This window comes from Protopterus annectens, chromosome 12.part0 (genome assembly GCF_019279795.1).
Source record: "Protopterus annectens isolate FY-2018-M chromosome 12.part0, PAN1.0, whole genome shotgun sequence".
NCBI lineage: Eukaryota > Metazoa > Chordata > Ceratodontiformes > Protopteridae > Protopterus > Protopterus annectens.
This window is the reverse complement of record NC_056746.1, coordinates 435,293,064-435,313,973: the sequence shown is the minus strand read 5'-3', so window position 1 is coordinate 435,313,973 and position 20,910 is coordinate 435,293,064. Positions and strand designations below refer to the sequence as shown.

Genomic DNA, 20,910 nt, shown 5'->3' with positions numbered 1-20,910 from the left:
ATGTGCCTACAATACCCACATCTCAAAGCTTCCATGATGTACCTACAGTACCCACATCCCAAAGCTTCCATGATGCACCCACAGTACCCCCAGCCCAAAGCTTCCATGATGTACCTACAGTACCCACATCCCAAAGCTTCCATGATGCACCCACAGTACCACCACCCCAAAGCTTCCATGATGTACCTACAGTACCCACATCCCAAACCTTCCATGATGCACCCACAGTACCCCAGCCCAAAGCTTCCATGATGTACCTACAGTACCCACATCCCAAAGCTTCCATGATGCACCCACAGTGCCACCACCCCAAAGCTTCCATGATGTACCTACAGTACCCACATCCCAAAGTTTCCATGATGCAACCACAGTACCACCAGCCCAAAGCTTCCATGATGCACCTACAGTACCCACATCCCAAAGCTTCCATGATGTACCTACAGTATCCACTTCCCAAAGCCCTAAGGTAAGCACACTAGTTCAGCATACACACAGTACTACAGCATGAGAAATGAAAAGTAGCGTAAGAGCAAATTATCTTGTGGAGGGAGTTAGGCATGAAGCTAGTATCATGGTATAACTATGTTTTGCATCAGATCTGGTAATGCATCAAGGTTTAGCAATTTAGGAAGGGTCCCAGTGAATAGGTTTCTAGTGTTTTATGGTTGAGTCATAAGTAAATAATCTTACTGAGATCAGAGTTGATGAGGTCAAATGTAATGTCCAATGCAGAAATATGGTAAGCAGATGTCTTAAACCAGACCCTGTGCTACTTAAATGAGAACTAGCAAAGTGTTGGAAACTAGGAAGTAACAGTCAGTGATGCCTTCTTGGGTGAAAGGTAGAGTGATAACAATGTGTGTCACGTGTTCATTTAATGCATAGCCCCTTCATTGCATGTGTCACATGTATCCATTTAATGCCCAACCCCTTCACTGCATGTATCACGTGTCCATTTAATGCACAACCCCTTCACTGCGTGTGTCACGTGTCCATTTAATGCCCAACCCCTTCACTGCAATCCCCTCACTGCATGTGTCACATGTATCCATTTAATGCACAGCCTTTTCATTGCATGTGTCACATGTCCATTTAATGCCAACTCCTTCATTGCATGTGTCACGTGTCCATTTAATGCGCAACCCCTTCACTGCATGTGTCACATGTATCCATTTAATGCACAGCCCTTTCATTGCTTGTGTCACGTGTCCATTTAATGCACAACTCCTTCATTGCGTGTGTCACATGTCCATTTAATGCACAACCTCTTCATGGCATGTGTCACGTGTCCATTTAATGCACAACCCCTTCATGGCATGTGTCACATGTGTCCATTTAATGCACAACTCCTTCATTACATGTCACATGTGTCCATTTAATGCACAACTCCTTCATTGCATTTGTCACATGTGTCCATTTAATGCACAACCCCTTCACTGCATGTGTCACATGTATCCATTTAATGCACAGCCCTTTCATTGTGTGTGTCACATGTGTCCATTTAATGCACACCTCCTTCATTGCATGTGTCACATGTCCATTTAATGCACAACCCCTTCATAGCATGTGTCACATGCCCATTTAATGCACAGCCCCTTCATGGCATGTGTCACATGTCCATTTAATGCACAACTCCATCATTGCCTGTGTCACGTGTCCATTTAATGCACAGCCCCTTCAATACATGTGTCATGTGTCCATTTAATGCAGAACCTCTTCATGGCATGTGTCACATGTCCATTTTATGCACAACCCCTTCATTGCATGTGTCACATGTGTTGAATGCACAACCCCTTCATTCCTTTCATCAGTGTGTTGTCAGTAGAGTGGTTGGTAGATTACTTAAAGTTTCTCCCTCATCTCTCTAAGGCCGAAGATTCAGTCCTAAACTATCAGTGCTCTCTGTGTGGGATATGAATAGTGTCATTGTATGATTGAGAGTTTTCCGTGGGCAATTTGAAATTCTCCCCATTGCAATAGCATGTTGGCTGTGACTTTTCCAAACTATATATATATATATATATATATATATACATACACATTTTTTCAGCTCAAATTATCAAAAGCACTTTTGACTGAATGCTGAAATTACTAAATGCCATTTTATAGCGTTTGTAAGTAGGAGTGTATATGAAAATGAATGTCTAACTGAAAAGTTTATAGTGATCGGTGTGTATGTGCAAGTGTTCATGGGCTAGGGAAAGGTTTAGCTAGGAGGATAGATCTACTGTTTTGCATCTTTGGTATTGTGTATGTTCTGTGTCCTTTTGTCTTGTGTTATGCCAGGCTACTGTTAGAGAAAATGTTTTCTAATAATGTAATGTGCATGGTTAGGGTTATGGAAAGGGTTAGGGTTAGCACACATGAAAAAGGTTGTGTGGGAGGCTGAGTAGTTCAGATTCAGAATAGTACAACCAAGCCAGTGTCTGCAGTGAGATATATGGTGTGGAAGAAGACAGAGATGAGGAAAAAGTCCAACTGGACATTCTTAGACCTGGAGAAAGCATATCACAACATACATTTCAACCTTTTAGAATAAGAAATCTGGACCAAAGCCATAAATAATGGAGGGACAAAGGCCCAAAAATATGGACACTTTTTAAATATTGCTCTTACAAACTTAGAAAGTTGATAGAATAACAGATATTGCAATAGCATGGATTTTCTGAAGGGTGTGAAGTCTGAAACCCAAATGTTTGGCTTTATTTTCTGACTTCAACCTTCAACGATTTGCTAGAAAACCACAATTTTATGAGAAACTGACCAAAAATATGAGGCAGAAAATCTGGACATTCTGCAGAAATCTGTACATTGAGATGTATGTATCACAATGCACCAAGAAAGCTGATTGGGGCAGTCTGAATTCTCAGAAATACTGATAGAATTAGTACAGGCTATGTACAAAGACCCAGTGTCACAAGAAAAATATGAACACTGTTCAGACTCATAGTGGGAAAGATTCCAGTGGGAGTGGGTGTGCAACATGGTTCAGCTCTTATACCACTTCTGCTAATACTAGGGATGGACTACATGGGTAGATCCAGTCATCAAAGCTGTTACATGCAAAGTGACACAACAGGGAGACAATGAACAGGAACTTCAACAACTGACAGGGGACTGCAATGAAAACTGGAAGCATGTGGGATAAAACCAAGTGCTGACAAGACAGCTGTCATCGCTGCAAAAGGGGTAATCAGAAACTAACCGAGAAGGAGAGAACAGTGGAACATGCTCACAACTTCAAGTATCTAGGAAGTTTAAATGAGGAGGTCAAATCTAGAATCAGAGGTACTATAATCATGTGGTACAAAGTGTCAGTGGTAGTGCATGACAGAAGAAAGCCATAGAAGCTGAGGTGTGCAGAACAATGATATGAGCAATGCCCCTGTTGTATGGTACAGAAAATGGGGACAGTGAATACAGAGCAGATGAGGAAGGTCAAGGTGATGAAAATAAACTGCCTGAGATGGGTTGTGGGATATAACCTATGGGACAGATAAAGAAATGCTGACATCACAGAGGCAGCCAACGTAGCTCCAGTTGTAGAAAAGGTCAAAGAAAATGGAATACAGTGGTTTGGTCACACGTGCAGGAAATCAGAAAGAGATTTGTTAAAACAGATCTGGGAGTGGGAGGATGAAGGCCAGGTAAGGTAAGGCTGCTGAGTGAATTTCATGAGAGAACACCTGCGACAAGTGGGCATGAGTGTTGAAGATGATAGGGGACTATCTGTGAATTGGGAGAGGCAGCAGCAGCAGTTGATGTAACACCCCAACTCCGTGTAAAATGGGAAAAGGCGATTGATGATGATGATGATGAAATTTAAACTGGCACTAAACGTATTATAATTCATAAGTGATACAAAAGCATGTAACTCATATGCAAAGTCTGTTTGATAGTTAACATACACAAGACAGTTGGGGAAGCTGCAAAAGCAGTCAAGGTGAAACATGAGAAATATAACTCAGAATTCATATATGTAGGAACATTTTACATATCAAAACAAATTTTGCAGGAGCACGTCCCCTGTGGTCCCAGTGAGGAAGAGAGCACTCCTAGCTTTTATATATACTAACTCTGAGACTCCTGCTCCTCAGAGAAAAGGGAATTATCTAAAATACAGCCATTTCAAATTTACTATATATTTTCCCTAATCACATGTAAATTTCAGCAGTTTAAAGGATTGCACATGCAATCCTTTAGCTTTCAAGTGGTACTCAGAAAACTACCTGATGTGGGTAAAATTACAAAACAGGGAAAACAAGTTTTAGAATTAATGTAAAAGAGGGACCAGACATTACATTTTTCTGAAGATATAAAAGTGTGTAAGCAACATGGTAAAACAGCAGGAAATGCAGATCAAAATGTGGACTATGTCCTTAAATGTACATTAATTATTATGGCCAATACTAACAGCGTTATGTGTCACTTTCAGTGTCCCGACTCCAATAAAAAAGAAAACATCGACAGTGTTGGAACGATGTTGTGTTACTAGAGGACAAAATAAGATACTATACAATTCTCAGTACAAGCAACAACCAGAACAGAAACATCCTGTAAAAAAATGTCAGAAACTGCCATCAACTTATTATGCTGAGGTGTTGAGGCTGATAAAACATAGCAATGCATTCATTCATGGAAACGTTACATTTCTTGGAAAAATTCAGTAACAGAAAAAGACAGGAATGAACAATTAATTGTCTTAAGAAAACATGCAGAGATAGATGGGCACAAAAATTAAGTAAATACTGAATGATAAAGTCAGAAAATATTTCAAAGGTACTATTAGAATAGGATTAGAAGAGAGGACAAAGGTTGGAAGTCACAAAAAGTCGACAGTGTAACATGGTAGGCAGGTTACGTGTTGCTTCATGCAGTGCACCCACAAAGTTCTGTTTAGCAGTGTGATTAGCTATTCAAAAACATTATCAGCTCTAAGATTATTCTGTGTTTTGAGAGGAATAACACTGAAACAGACAGAAAAGTAAATGCAGAAAAAGGAAACAAACAGCAGTTTAAGTCTGTCCTGGATTCCTGAGGAATGTTTATATTGTTAAAATATCCACTCACTGTTTCTATATATTTATATGTGATACCTAATTTAAGCAGCCCTTCCAAGTTTCATAACAATATTGTCTTTTTCCACAAATACATACCATTATTTCTTATATTATCCACTTTATCTTTTATGGAGCTGTGTATTCTATGCATTAATGTTAACTTTCTATTGTTTTCTGAGCGCACATAATGAGCTTTCAACTCTATTAATCCGTCACTTGATTCTGAATAAATGCGTTGCACTGTATAACTATTTTTTATACTTTCATTCAATATATTTGCATATTTTTTTCAGTAATGGTAGTAACATCCTGTTAAACTGGTGCTCTAACTGCATAATCATAGCTCATGCCTAGTAACCGACATTTTGTTGATGCTACTACCTGTCTTGTTAAATAAAAGAATCACATTATTTTATACCGACAACAAAACTAAAGAAAACCTTTTAGGGCAGTTGTCCAAGAAACAAATGAATTGGGTAGGTTTCTAAATATAAAATAAAAAAATGCAACATAAGATGAATAGAGAAGTGCTGCACACAAAGTGATGGTCAAGAATTGTAAGGAAAGAAGAAACAGAGAAATGAGAATTGGAACTAGCAGTATTCATAGGAGATGATACTTATTAATTAGATTAAAAAGTATGGGTGTGTCATAACAATTAGGAAGGCAGTTATAGTGAGCATCAACAAATCTAGAACATGATTCACTGTGCAGTGAGCATTAATGCATGTTTTTCATTTGTTTGTTTGTTTTTTTTTTAAGGTAGAATGATAGAATGATATTAATGTATTCATTTGTCTGTCTTTTCTTACAGGCAATGTCCAGCTGGGCATAGCTCCTTTTTAACAAATCTTGGAGAGAAACTCCAAAAGTACATTCCTTTATATAAAACAAAAACATATGCATTTTAACATATAAATACCATGTTATATATATTATGAAAATAATTCAGCATGTTTAACTACAAATACATTTATAGTGAAAGAGTGTTGCATAATCGTATATGTAACATGTGTAAAACTTACACATTTAGGGTAAAAAGAGTCCCAGATTAGCCAGTAAAACTAGATGTAGACACAGTAGTTGGGCCAAATAATGTCTGTTCTAGAATACTAAATTTCTAGCAATAATAGTGATTGTTAAACTCATTTTCTTTATACAAAACTGCTACAGAGGATTAGAAAAAGAAGTGCAGTCCCTGTCTGATAGTTAAAACAAAAAAAGAGATCTGAAACTGCAGACTTGTCAACCTCACTTTAACAGTGAAGGTAGGAAATATTGGAATTACTTTTCAAGGGACAGAAATATGAAGAAAATATAAATACTAATCATTGAATATTTAAAACAGCATCGGTTATACTGGTAGACAGCTATAGCAAATAAATCCAGTTTCCTTTATTACCTGGAGTAGTGTATTAAAAATAATTTAGTACTGCCTTTAAGTGCCTTCCTCAAGCATTTTACAGTGAAGTTATACAGCCTTAAAGTGTAACTCTGAATATTAAATTGGACTGGAAACTGAAATTCTAGACAAAAAAAAATGTCATCAAACAATAGAAAAATCAATCAGGTATTACAAATAAAACTGCTCCTAGGGACTGTCATTCTTAGGGTAAAGTGTAACAATATTGTAGAAGAGAAAGAAAGGGAGCATTTGCATTCTGCACACATTCAGAATCATATTCTCAAAGACTCCAGGATAATGCCAGCTAATGGTGCATAAAATGTGTCTCCCTAGAAAACCCAATGTAGTTTTCAATAACATTTTCTTTGTAGTGTGATAAAATTACTGTGTATCAGTTGCTGTTTATTTTGTCACATTTGTTACAGCTATGGACTGCATTTGCTGAGTGCCATTAAGTGAGTTTTCTGTTTGTGATACAGTCGTGTGATACTCCCTTCAACCTGTTTGATAATATGAGCACAACACTGTGTTGGGGATACAGAACAATAAAAACACACACACACACACACACACACACACACACACACACACACACACACACACACACATATATATATTTATATATAGGGAGAGAGAGAGAGAGAGCGAGAGAGAGAGAGATGGGGTGTCCACTTAAAGGGACAGTAAAGAAATGTCAGTGGTCTGTAGCTTCCAGATGTAGTTACTAATTATATCAATGTTAGTTGATTACTGGACTTCATTAGCGTAGGACGTTTGCTCTGCCTATGTAAATAAAGATATGAATTTAATTTGAATATTAAATGTTTACCCTTACAACCTGCTTGATCCTGTTTTTCTTTATCTTTTATCTTTACTAGAATGGGAACAGCACAACTTTGAACACAATTTCTATGTATAGTAAGACCCAAGAACTATCCTAAAGAGGCCATCTTTTTGTCTTAGAATAGGGAGAGGACACTGCATTCTGGAGAAGAATATTCAGTTTTACTTTAACAGAAGCTGAGGATATGTGGCAGAAAGTTCTGAACTGCTTTCATTCAGGAAAATTGGTAACTAAGAAAACAGCAGGGATCCGAAGTACAGGTAGACTTAAACATCTCTGTAATTCTCAAAAAACATCATTCCAGCACTGCTGACATTAATTTTGGCAAGCCTGATTATTACCTGTTTGAGTCTTTCCAGCAAGTAAAACAAACAATGACAGTATAACTGACTAATGGTGAACAGAGAAATCCTTGTACTCTGCAGTTCCATTTTCACTGTCCAGGAATTCTGATTTTTTTTTTTTTTTGTCTTATGCCTGACTTATTCCATCAGTGCATGTTGTTGTCTGAACACAAATAATGAATAATGTGCCCTTTTCTTTTTACCCTCAGCCCAGTTATATAGCTCTCTTTGGCACCAACTGACCCATTTGTTCACCATCTCACTTGGCATAGCACTCTCAGCCCTTTCTTGGAGAAATCCCTTGTTGGTAATCACATCTTATTCTCACAGCAGTGCAAGGTAAGCCAAATTCCCAATGGCCATCAGATGTGAATGCGGAGAAAAAACAGCGCATTTAATGTACCCATACCACTCAACCTCTAAGTGCAAGACATCTGGAAAAAGCTAAAAATTATGGGGGAACAATTTTAAATATTGCTCTTATAAATTTAAAAGTTGATGCAATAATAGATTTTCAGTTAGCACATATTTTCTAAAGGATGCGAAGTCTGAAAATGAAATATATGTTGTTAGTTTTTACTTCAGTCCTCAATGGTTTTCCAAAAGATGCAATTTTTTTTAGGAATAGACCAAAAATATGAAGCAAAAATTTGGGCATTCTGTGAAAATTGGTACAATTGAGAGATATGAATGTACCATATGAGGTTTGAGTTTTAAGTCTCAGGCTTTTATTTCAAGTGAAATAAAACCTGAATCTAATCACATTGATGTGCGGGTCTCTGTGTGAATATGTGAGCATGTGTGTGTAAGTGATCGCATGTGTGTGCACGTGCACAATTGTATGTGTATGTGTGTAACAGAATCCCTTGAAGTACTGCCTGCTCCTAAGACATTCCTTTGATTCTTAGTAGCACATGTTCAGCTCTTTTTTTGCTCAGGCTTTATGAAGTCGCACAGACTAAGCAGACAAACTATTCTACACTTTAAGCTATAGAGGCAAATGTAACAGAATATGAACACATGACTAATAACAAAGAATCTGAGCCGGAATACCTAGCTTTAAAGTAGCTTCCTTAAACATTCAGCTATACAAGTACTGTTCATCTGAAAAATAAGCACCTTTACCTATTCATAGACACTGTCCCATCCACACTGTAAGACATCTATGGAGATCCAAACCAGTAAGGGTCAGGGATGAAGAGGAAACAGACTGTTAAGGTCCTTAAAATGTGCAGGCTAGATGTGCTTATCCAAAACAAACAGTCTCTGTGGTGTCTCTCAAAGTCTCACAAATCCTGTATGTCAATAATCTGGGTCCAAAAACAAAGAATGAGGAAACTTCTCTGTGTGGAAGATTTAAGATTCCGTAGAGCTTCAACTACTATTTGGATCATTTGTTTGTGTTTTTAATAAAGAATATTTGACTTGAACTAGCTTTGCTCCCCTACTTTCGGTAGTGGCTTTATACTTTGGAAAGTTTTTAAAGAAAGTATTTCTACCGCCTGTTATTAGGTGGGATATTCACAGTACGGTTTTTATTAGGTGCCTAAATTCTAGGGAATCTTAGATCTTCCACACAGGGGGCTTTCATTATTATTTGTTCTAGAAGTGCTTATTCTTTCCTTTTGTCATTCAAAGATTGTAACAGAAAATGTCAGGCACTACTGTATAGTAAAACACCTCTACACTAAGGCTAGACAGTACACTGCTATTTTGTAATGATGAAACTAACTTTTAAATACTGTTTCAAATGTGGATATCTTATCTTTTGAGAAGGCTTTTAGTGTTGTAATACAAGCAAAGGAAGCGGTTAGCATTTTAAAACCGTATCTACACACCTACCCCTTCTACAACTATTGTGGATGTCAAGACAAATCTGTAAAGACAGAACAGCTGTTGTGAGTGGCATATAGGACAGTTATTAATTATTTGTATTTTGCTAGATGGATGGAGCTCAGTAAGTCTTTAAGTTATCTGCAAATTAGATTTATTTTGTAGTAACTCTGGCTTTACTGTTCCACATTATCATTGCAAATTATCAAGAGAAGAGATTAGCTTCTGAAATTAGTACAGTTCGAGATAGAGATCAGCAGGGAACAACTAGTATAGAAGCATCCTTTTTAATTCTGGAGCCACTTTATAATGGCAGAACTTTTTATTTATTTTACTTTTGTTTACATTTGTTGACTAGGGTACAATGCTGCTCCACCAGAATCTGTTTCAGTTCAACATTGATATGGAATGTGATAATGAAGCAGAGAATAGAAAACCTATCAAAAGTGCTAGATCTAAGCTCATAGATGAAAACAAAGCTAACTCTCCTTGTTGGCTATTTTAAACCTAGACAGTTTTTCCCTTTAAAATGTAAGAATCAGACCCTGTACCTAGTGCTTGTAAGGTAAACCCCATAACCATTACACCAGCCCTCAAAGCTAACTTTTAAAAATACGTCATTTGTATTTTTTGAGGCACAGCATATATATAATAGCCCATTTAAAGAAAATTACAGAACAGGCAAGGAAGAATTTCTAGTCTGATAAAGCATATTTAAATTGTCAATGTATACTAAACCATTTGTCTTTTAAATCACAGAATAATAATAATAATAATAATAATAATAATAATAATAATGCATTCACATCTTAGCAACTAAATTTGAATTATTCTATCAGGACAAGAATATTAGTATTACAAGCATTTATTTCATAAATTATATACAAGTGAAACTTGGAAATAATGATTTTGGGTTTTCATGTTTTGGATGTTTTTTTGGTTTTTCATGTTTTGGATAGAACAGCTTCACCTCTGATTGAAAAACTTTGAAATAAACCAGATAACCATTATAAAGCTGAATGAGATGTATCCATGCTCAAGTGGTATTGAAAGGGTTGTGAATCTTGGGGAGGTGGAAAGTTGGCAGTACAGGATCATTTATTTGGAAGTAAGTGCAGTGACAGTTATAATAAGGTCCAGTCATTTTGGGGAGCAAGTTTTTTTTTTTTACTTAATAAATTAAATTAATCACAATATAAATTAGATGAATCAGTACTCTTCTGGTAATTGCTTTGGGACAGGGAGCAATGAGACATACCATGCTTGATAATCTGCAGTAAACTGTTATTTAATATCTGCACCTAGGACTAATTTGTAAATTTATTGGCTTTGAAATATGTACCATGAATATTTCAAAAAACATATTTCCTTCTTTCAAAGCAGTTGTTGATTTCATCTAACTGAGCTTGGGCCAGAAGCAGGACCAAATTAGTTTGGAAAATATGATCCTTTTGTTTGTCAGTCTCTTTTTAATGAGACCTGTCAGTCCTTTGTGGAGAAAAAATAGAATATGGCTATCTAAATTTTAGACCTAGTTTTGTGCTAATAGGAAATACAGAATTTTATCCACTGATGTCACATTATTGTAGCCCCGCATTGCTCTTCACTGGTTAAGCACAGACATTTAAGAAATGTGATGTAGTAAGAAACTAACAGGAAAAAGTATTGGGCCTGTATTTTCCAAAAATAGCCTGCTTATGAATCACACATTATTGTAGTTCAATGACCCAAATGAAACTCAGAAAGTAAATACAAACTTGACCTTATCTCAGATGATTGTTTATCCCAATGTAAGGCCAACTCTTGCAAGCCTTCCTACAAAATTCATTCAGTTATCAAATTTCTTATTGTGCTAGTTTTAGGATATATTTCGTCACTATAGGGTGTGTTTCAATGCATTCTACTTTTAGAAGTAACTCAATGCTTTCTCAATAGAAAATTAAGAAAATGTAATGGAACATCAGTAGTTTCAACACTGCAAAGATCAGTTTTGGTTATTGCAAGATTACTTGAAGCACTTAAGAGGATTATTTATTTGCATTCTTTATTAAATATGTTCTAGTTTGCAATGCTGGAAGGGTGTGCACGTGTGTGTGTGTGTGTGTGTGTGTGTGTGTGTGTGTGTGTGTGTTCTGGCAGACATTGTTATGATTAGATTAAAGAAAAGGGAATGGCTACTAAAATATATATTGGATCTGCTGTCCATATCACAAGCTGACAAAACTTTTCTGCAGGCCATGATGCTTCTCAACCTCTAAAGAGCAAGAAATCATTACAAAACAATGGGGATGTAGGTGTGAAAAAGGCCAAAATCAGGGGCAACTTTTTAAATACTGGTCTTATAAGCTTTGAAATAGACATTACATTAGCATGCATTTTCTGAATTACATGGTCTGTAACTCAAATGCGTGTTATTATTTAAAGACTACAATCCTCAGTGCTTTGCAAAATGACACACATTATATTAGAAACAAAACAAAAAAAATGAAGCAAAAATGTGGCCATTCTGAGCAGAGAGGTCCATCCCACAATATCCAGGACATGTTTAAATCATACTTCCTCCTCAGTGGGTAGTAATGAGAGTTGTATGACCAGATATGCTTGGCTACAGAGGTCAGTGCTCACTTACCTAGAATAGAAAACAAGCAAAAATCCATCTAGGACTCCTAAATTCAGACAGCAATCCTTTTAGTAGCTCAGGGATTCTTTAATTTGTATGTGTCTGGTGTTGGGGATACCAGTGTTGTGGGATAGGCCTATCGTAGGTGGGTGAAACTCTTAGGGCAAGTAGTCTGGACATAGCATAAAATAATGGGGGGAAGGCCTCAAAATTGGGCCAGATTTGAAATATTGATCTTACAGAAAGTTTCTAGAATAGCATGATTTGTGTTAGCATGCATTTTCTGAAGAATATGACTCGTGAAACTCAGATGTCTGCTATTATTTAATGACTTCAACCCTTGGTGATTTGTCAGAAATCCACAGATTTTATGAGGAGACCAAAATTATGAGGCAAAAATCTGAGCACTCTGCGAAAATCTGTACAGTTCAGCTATATGGCTGTTTTTTTTTTTCCCCTTTATTTAGTTTACTCACAATTCTAGTAATGTTTCTTAGTTGTAAATAAACTTGAGAAGAAAAAGGATTTTGTGGATCAAAACCCAGTTGCAGGTCCCAGATCAATGTATAGATGCTGTAATGGTCTAACACTTCCCACGAATATAAAAGAAGCCGCTGTTAACAAGCACAGCCATAACTAAGAGCAGGTTGCTATGGAAGTGAATGTTTTGTACTTGTTTGAAATTCCCAGTAAATGTGCATATTTGTATTTGTTGGTTTGTTTAGTTACACAGTGGTTATCCAAATAGCCACAATGAAATGAGGGTGGGAACTGGGACCTTTCCCCGCGGATACCAGGGAATAAAACACAAGCGTAACTTAAGGGTACTGTTTCAGCTTTGCCTGTACATCTTTGTTATGCATTTTAATTCATTAAACTGGTGCACAAATCAAACATTTGTTACATTAACTTCCGGCAAAAGCATCAGCGAGTGCATGTTATCATGCAGGCGTCAGGCCCTTTTAAGACACGAAAACTCTTGATTAAATTGTTAAAAAAAAACGTTGCTGTGCATTTTATGTTAGTGGTTCCTTACGGAAGATTGATGATAAGAGAGCAATAAAGAAACGCTACAATCCTGTATTAACTGAATGATTAATTGAGTATGCGAGAGTACTCTAAAGAATTGCTGACTATTCCGGGTCCCTATTCTGATCTGCTTTGGTGAGCAAATTTAAACAAGCAAGCGCACCTTAATCCAACGGATTTGCGTGAAAACATAAACTACCGTATTGTACTGGTGGTACGTATTTTAACACGGTGTTCTGCTTTTTTGTGCTTCTTAATCTGACACAAGTTTAAATGCTCTCATTCATTTGACAAATGCTACAGAAAAGAACGGAAGACCAACAGCGGCCCCTGGCGGCGCTGGCGTGTAATTTGCATGCTGCGCAGCAGCTGACATTCCTGATTTGACCCAACGCACAAGGAGATGCTATGCACTGGGGATGCTGGCGGCTCACTTATTACAAATCATCTAGTATTTTGTTGCACTGTCATTAAACTATTCTGCATTTGTGAACTTCGACTTTTATACCGACTTATATGTCAGGAGGTCTTCGAAACCGGTAATTTGACATAGAAATGTCTTGCATCGGGGGACAACCTCACACACGGACGCACGTGCACGATACCCTAAATCATCCATGGGTGTGTGCTTCCTCCCCAATAAATAATGCGTGTACCCACCCCATTTCAAGTCGTACCTCGAATACATTTAAGGAGTAAAGGCAAAATGAACGTATGAAATCTAATGAAAATGCTAAAGTGCACAGTTATCTGCCCAGAGAAATATGAGTAAAGGCAAGGACTCAAACAGGGAGAATTATACATAGAAGAATACTGTGCAAGTATATAACTACAAGTGGCACATTGTTATTTAAAAGTCACAGAGAATGCACTGAGAAAGACTGCAGGAACACAGAATACAGAAATGTTATGATTAATACATAAGTGTATGTGCACATACAGACCAGTTAAGTCCCAAGAAGTTTAAAAGGACTGAACCAAAACAGACAGACATTTTAAACAGAAGAGCGTAGTCGGATAACAGAGAGGGAAAAGCTGAGCATAAAAAGAGAGAGTCATGGAATTGTGGAGGAATGTAGTGAAGGAGAAGTAGGAGAGAGTGACTGAGTGGATACATGGAGGTGCATGGTGACAGTAAGGTGCATGGTGACAGTAATGCGAAACAAAGATGTAAGCAGTCATTAAATGCAGTGCACGATCATTCCCTGGTGGAGAAGTGCTAAGACAGGGATAACAATATGAAATATTAACACAGAATGAACAAGGCAATAAGACAGCAATCAGACGATTGTGAATAAGTGTGGTGGCCCTGGGGGTACTTTCCCCACTTGTTTCTGGAATATGATCACCCAGCAATGCAGATTCCAGTTCAGCCTTTATTGGTGTACGAGTTAGGGACCCTAACTTAGGGTCATCCCAGGGTCTGCTGAGCATACCCTTATTCGAACTTCTTCAGTGTTGACTGGGAGCTGTCCAGCATTACCTGAAATATAAAACCCAAAAGGTCACTTCGCCTCTAGTCGTTGTAGCTTTTATAGCTATAAAAAACTTGAATAAGAGAAACTTTCCGAGAACTACTACCTAGTTCAGCCTGTCTAGTATACCGCAGAACAAAGTGGACAGGCATGCTGTACCGTTTTTTTTTTAAATGCATATTATTTATTCAAGCTGAACCAAAGGAGGAAAGAAGAAAGTAATCATCAGTCGTTTGGAATGGGATGGGATGCTGCCTATATAAAATGTAGATGTCTGTCACTTTCTTGCACGGTCAACTTAGTCTGATGTTTAAGCCATTAAAATTACAAGTGTTTAAATATTTTAAAAAGCCTAAGTTGCAAGTCAGCACGAGAGATCTTAAACACTTAAAATTCAGATCCCCTAGTTTATTGATCTGAACCAAATACATGTTAACTTTTGTGTGAAGCTAATTATAACAGTTGCTTTAGACAGTGATACAATTACTACAGCTACAGTCGTTGATGGAGACTTTTAAAGTATTGCACATTATTTCTTAGTGTGTTACCTTCATTTGGTCAGTTGAGTCTTTCAGGATAAAGAATATCATTAACAAATGGTTCATTTTTTTAGAAATATTTTTATCCAAAGTGTACCACTTGCTAGCTCATAAGTGCCCTAGTACTGCAGCACAGATAGAAGTAGAGAGAGAACTAATTTTTCCAGTCACATTCCAAAGCGCCTGTCACCTACCTCTTCTAACGCGAGGGTCTCCAGGTCCCCAAACGTGTCCCGATCGCTGTCTCCAGTGGCTTCACCGTACCCCCTGGACGTCCGGTAACCGTCACCAAAGACAAGAAGGTGTTTTTTTTTTCTGCCAAAAGACAAATCCGGAGGCTGGACTCGGCCTGAGCGGAGGAAGGAGCTGCAGCTCCTCACTGCGTCAAGCATGGAAATCTCAAAGATCCATTAAATGGAAGGTGATTAATGCAAGGCAACCCCGATTCAAAGTGCTGCGCCTGGTTCTGCAGCTCTTATTTCTTGGTGTGTATGCTAAGAATTGAGACCCGGATTTATCAGAGCACTTCTGCACAGTATTTATCAATATGTTGTTGATTATCTACACGGTAACACCACATTCTCGCAGCTACCAGGAAACCTTTAAGACTGGAAAGTGCACTAGGAGGGAGGTGTTTACAACATTAATAGTGCACAAGTATGTCGAGCCTATGAAACGCGAGGTGAATGCAAAGCCCATAATAAGATTACTTGACAAAGACTGCCTATAAATGGGTGCTAGAGAAGAATAACACCCAGTCTAAGTCTTATATCCACCCTAACTGGAGTCTGGCATTTGAGTTGTGGGGGTGGGGGGTTCTTTTAACTTTGGCTGGCCTCACACAAACCATTCATTTGCACTTCAGCCACAGTGGGAGCAGTTCAGGAAAGATCGCCCCCCCCCCCCCACAAGTGGGAGACAGAACACACCAGTAAATAACATGTCCTACATCCGGTCAAAGCTAACGGTGCATATCAGGGTGCTGAATACAGTCCCGAAAGAAGGTTGTACTTGGTGCAGTTTCGGTTCCTGCTTTTCACATTTGGTGGTCTGTGTACTGATCTACAAGTTCAAAGCTTTGTGTTACACACTAACCTTGGTCGATCAGAGAGACACTCAAAAAAACTCTTGAGTCTCCTCACTCCTGAAAAAAGAGGACGGGATACTCACAGATGTTACCTTCTAACGGAATGGTGTATAATAACCACCCCAACAAATTTGTCATCTAGAAAAAAGCGAGTCTCCCCCAAACAACTGGAAGTGAAGCCTTCACTCTCTAGGAAATGCATACAAAGTTTTGGTTAAAACATTTATTCATGCACTGAAGAGTGCCGCTTGCTGCAACGTGATTTGAATTATAAACGTTTAACTCACAGTAAGCAGTATGCACTGCAGGGGGTCCCGTAACTATTATGCAATGCATCTTAATATACAGCCTATAATAGTAAGCTCTACTATAGGTTCGACTCACTGTCCTACTATCTACAGCGCTTATTCACACAAGGCAGTAGAAATTCCAATGTTTCTCAAATCCATCCATACACAACCCCTTTTTCCCAGTTTTCCATATGGGGTCAGGGTCTCACGTCAACAGTGACAGTTATCTAGAGCCAAAATTTACACCGCCGGGTGGCTAACCCTGCCGAGGTAGTTCTACACCCCACACTCAAACGCACACTCACACCTATATAATTATTTATGAGAGGACAGTTCTCCATTTTGAGAATTAAAAAATTCTTCTTACATTAGTGTTCCACATTGAAATTGTTTACTATAAATAGATACACAGACAGACAGACTGTGGGCTTTCCCCTAACTACAGACTGAAAAAGCAATGACAGATACTAAACAACAGAAACTACAAGAGTTGGCACTGTCATAAATCAGACAAGTTACTAGCTTATAACATGTTACAGAACTGCCACCATGTCTCAAGATGATCATGTTATATTCCCATTCAAGAAATTCCCATATACAATAACTCCATCATCCTAGGTGACTTCAATGATCCAGCCATAGACTCAAACATCTATACCTCTAACATAGGGTTTGCACAGAAATTTTTGGATTTGATAATTAGGAATTCTCAGGATCAATTAGTGAGCAAACCCACTAGAAGCCAAAATATTCTGGTTCAAGTCCTTACTAATATTGCCTCAACTTTCTCCACTGTCAGTCTGTCATTGTTCATTTAAGTGATACAATAAACTTACATTTAATCACGAACCACTAGCCCCTGTTAACAATTTCTCTATATCTGAGGACGACAGAAGGGTGAAACTTATACAATTATATGATGACATTTTCAAATTTTCCAGTGATATCACGACCATTGCCACAACTGTGAGCTTCACTAAATAGCTTTATGCTCACTTTGACAACTGCATAGATCCAGCAGTCCCAACTAAAGGAAACAAAATGGAAATTTAAAAACAAGCTCTCTTTTTCCCACCAGTGGTCCATTGACATTAAAACAAACAGCTCTGTAAATGGCACAGTAAGGCAAGGACTATTCAGAATAAGTGTAGTATAAAAATATCAGAAGGAAACTGAAAAGCACTATGAGGACTAGTAAAACAAACCATAAACAGAGATTAGCTTCTGAAGTAAAGGAGAGTTACACATCCTTGTTCAGCTATGCCATTAGGAAACTGAAGAATAACACTCAACATTGCTCTGAACTTCTCTTTAATGGGAACCCCACTCCAGACCAAATGACATAACACATTTACTAGCAAACAAGTTTTGCCACAAAAAAAAAAAAAAATATATATATATATATATATATATATATATATATATCAACACTATTCATTCTGTTCCTCATGTCTCTTTCTTCACTGGAGAACATGTTTTTTGAAGGTGTTATTAGAAACCAAAAACACTTCCCTCATGTGCCTGGACGGCAGCAGGCTGTAACTGAACATGTCTTTAAACTGCTTAATGTAAGCTTAGTCACAGGCTATATTCCCAAATCCTGACACACTTTTGTGGTTATGCACCTCCACAAGGTTGACCCTACCACTGATCCTTGAAATTATTGACCAATCTACCTTATGAGTCTAATTTGTAAAGCTATAGAGGTTATCATAACCAATATCATTAATTATGGTATTAGTTATGTATCAATAATCTCCTTAGGCTTGACCCTCATCAATAGTCTGGCTTCATCCTGTTAAACCTTGTTGCTTTCCTTGAAAGAGGACCCCGGCTGTTGACAGTAGTCATGCTGTTCATACAGTTTATCTTGATCTGGCCAACACATTCAACACCATACCTTATGCCAGAATTGTAAGAAAACTGGCATCCTTAAACATAGATTTTCATATGGTGAGATAGACAGGCAATTAGCTAAAATAAAAAACTCACATAGTTTGTTTGGCAGGTGCCTCTTCGAAGATTGCTGTGGTAACAATCTGAGTCCCCAAGGGGTCCATGCTGGGTGCCCTCCTAAATTTACTTCTCTAGTTTAGAACATGATAAGCAGAGCTTCTAGTTAAGCAGATGGGCAGATGAGTATAATTAGGGCATAATTGTCAAAACACCATATCAGCGCGCTACAAAAAGATCTTACCTTGGTTAATACCTGATGTACAGTAAATGGGCTTAAATTGAATGCTAAAATGTACAGCATTGTTTCTTTTGGCAGAAATTAACTACTAAATACAGTATAGAAATTGAAGTCTTACTAAATGAATAGACAGTCAGGGACCCAAGCACTTCAGTTTACACCTTCTTGTCTTTTGATCATCACATGGCAACTGTTTTCAGATGATCCTTCTTCTTGGCTCAGGTGATAGCCAGGGGGATTTCATTCAGATTGAAAAAAATGTTATCATTGCCCTTTATTCCTTACTGATCAAACCTATGATGGGGTACATGTGTGTGTGTGTGTGTGTGTGTGTGTGTGTGTGTGTAGGTTCATAGGTGTGTACTAGGCTAAAGGCCCTGTAGCCCTTACAAGCCTAGCCCATAGGATTAACCTAGCATCGTGCCACCCGACCTTAGTTCCCAGTGCAGTAGAGCCACTGGAATGATCCCTGGGGTGAATTTTCAATTTCCCATCCACTCATCAAGATTTCTCTTGAAGAGGGCCAGTGAGGTGCTCTGTTTGACATGTATGGGAAGTCTATTCCATAGCATGTTTAGTCTCTGGGTTATGAACCTGTCCTACCAGCTTGTTCTGTTGATTGTGGTAATGAAGTTGAGGTCTCTGGAGCGTGTGGTGTGGGCGGATTGGAATTCCTTTAGATGTAGCATTTCTAGTAGAGCTGGGTCAGACATGGCTTTGTGAGTCAAGCAGAGATCGCCTCTACATAGGCGATATGAGACAGAGAATAGTTAGAGTTTTTTTGAGTCTGTCCATATAGGACAAGTGTTTAAGGCCTAGGATCCTCTTTGTGAGGCACTTTTGCGGCCTCTCCAGTTCTTGCAGGTGTCTAGTGAGGTACATGCCAAATGGGGCATTGTACTCGATGACTGGCCTAATGAGGGAAGAGTAGAGAGAGACAATGACCCCTTTCTTTCTGGATGCAAAACTCTTAGTAATGAGATGTGACACATAGAAGGACTTTCTAACCACAGTGGCAATATGGCGGTCAAAAGAGAGGCTGCTGCCAACCTGTGTTCCCAGATCTCTTATAACTCCTTCTGTGTTCAGTAAACAACCATCGATGTGGTAATTTATGGGAACCAGGTTTTTCCCTAAGGGGATGGCAACACATTTTCTGGTATTGAGCTTAAGGTCATGGTTCTGACACCAGTTGTTGGTCTCAGTGAGGCTTTTCTGTAGGATGTCAACAGCTCCCAACATGCAATCATCTGTGAACTTTGTCAGCCGGAGTCCCTTCGTGTTGGCCTGGACTTCAGAGAAGTAGATACCAAACAGGAGAGGACCCAGGACTGAACCCTGTGGGACTCCACTCGTGACAGGTCGGCAGTCTGAGTTGGAGTCAGCTACTTTCACACTGTGTGTTCTATCTGTGAGCCACTTTGCAACCCACCTAGAGATATAGGAGTTGATGCCTAGCTTAGTGAGTTTTTCTATGATTCCTGAGTGGGTAATGGTATCAAAGGCCTTGGTCCGATCAAGGTAGGTTGTATGAACTACCTTGCCTTCATCCACAGCTCTGGTGACTGACTCAAAGTAGTTGACTAGGTTGAGCAGGCATGATCTACTCTTCACAAAACCAAACTGTGTGGGATACAGAGTTTGGAGATTTCCTATATCCTTTTTTATTAGGTCCATGATGATGCATTCCATAGCTTTGCATATCAGACTCGTTAAGCTAATGGGGTGATAGTTCCCAGGGTCTGTAGTCACTCCTCCTTTGTGGAGAGGGCTGACTGTAGCAGTGCACCATTCGTTAGGGAAAAAGCCTGAGGTGAGGCTGTGATTAAACAGGGCACACAGGTGAGGTGTCAGTTCACTCTGTAGTTCATGTAGAACACAGCCAGAGATATTGTCAGGTCCCATAGAAGCTGTATTCTTGGCCTTGGACAGTGCTGTTTTAACCTGTGCAGCAGTAATACTGGGAGCCTGGCAATATACTGGTATTGTGATTGGTCCTTTGGTGGGGGAGAGAGGGGTAAAGTTGGCACTGAATCTGTCAGCCAGTATATTGGCAATATCTGTTGGCTTGGTATAGGTGGTACCATTGTGCAGTATCTCAGAGTAAATCTGGGTATTGCCGTGGAGATTCTTTACATAACTATAGAAGGCCTTGTGGGTGTCTTTACTATCTGCTGCAACTCTGTTTTC

The 20,910-nt window shown here is 38.5% G+C and overlaps 1 protein-coding gene across 2 annotated transcripts in view; it reads right to left on the bottom strand.

The window, feature by feature from the left end:
* ELFN1 (extracellular leucine rich repeat and fibronectin type III domain containing 1) overlaps nucleotides 1–15,874 on the bottom strand; it is a 2,453,138-nt gene extending 2,437,264 nt beyond the window's left edge. For both annotated transcript variants that reach the window (XM_044089550.1, XM_044089549.1), the window contains exon 1: nucleotides 15,344–15,874. The gene's annotated coding sequence lies outside the window, so the exon portion shown is untranslated. The remainder of the gene's footprint in view (nucleotides 1–15,343) is intronic.
* Nucleotides 15,875–20,910: the final 5,036 nt, after the last annotated feature.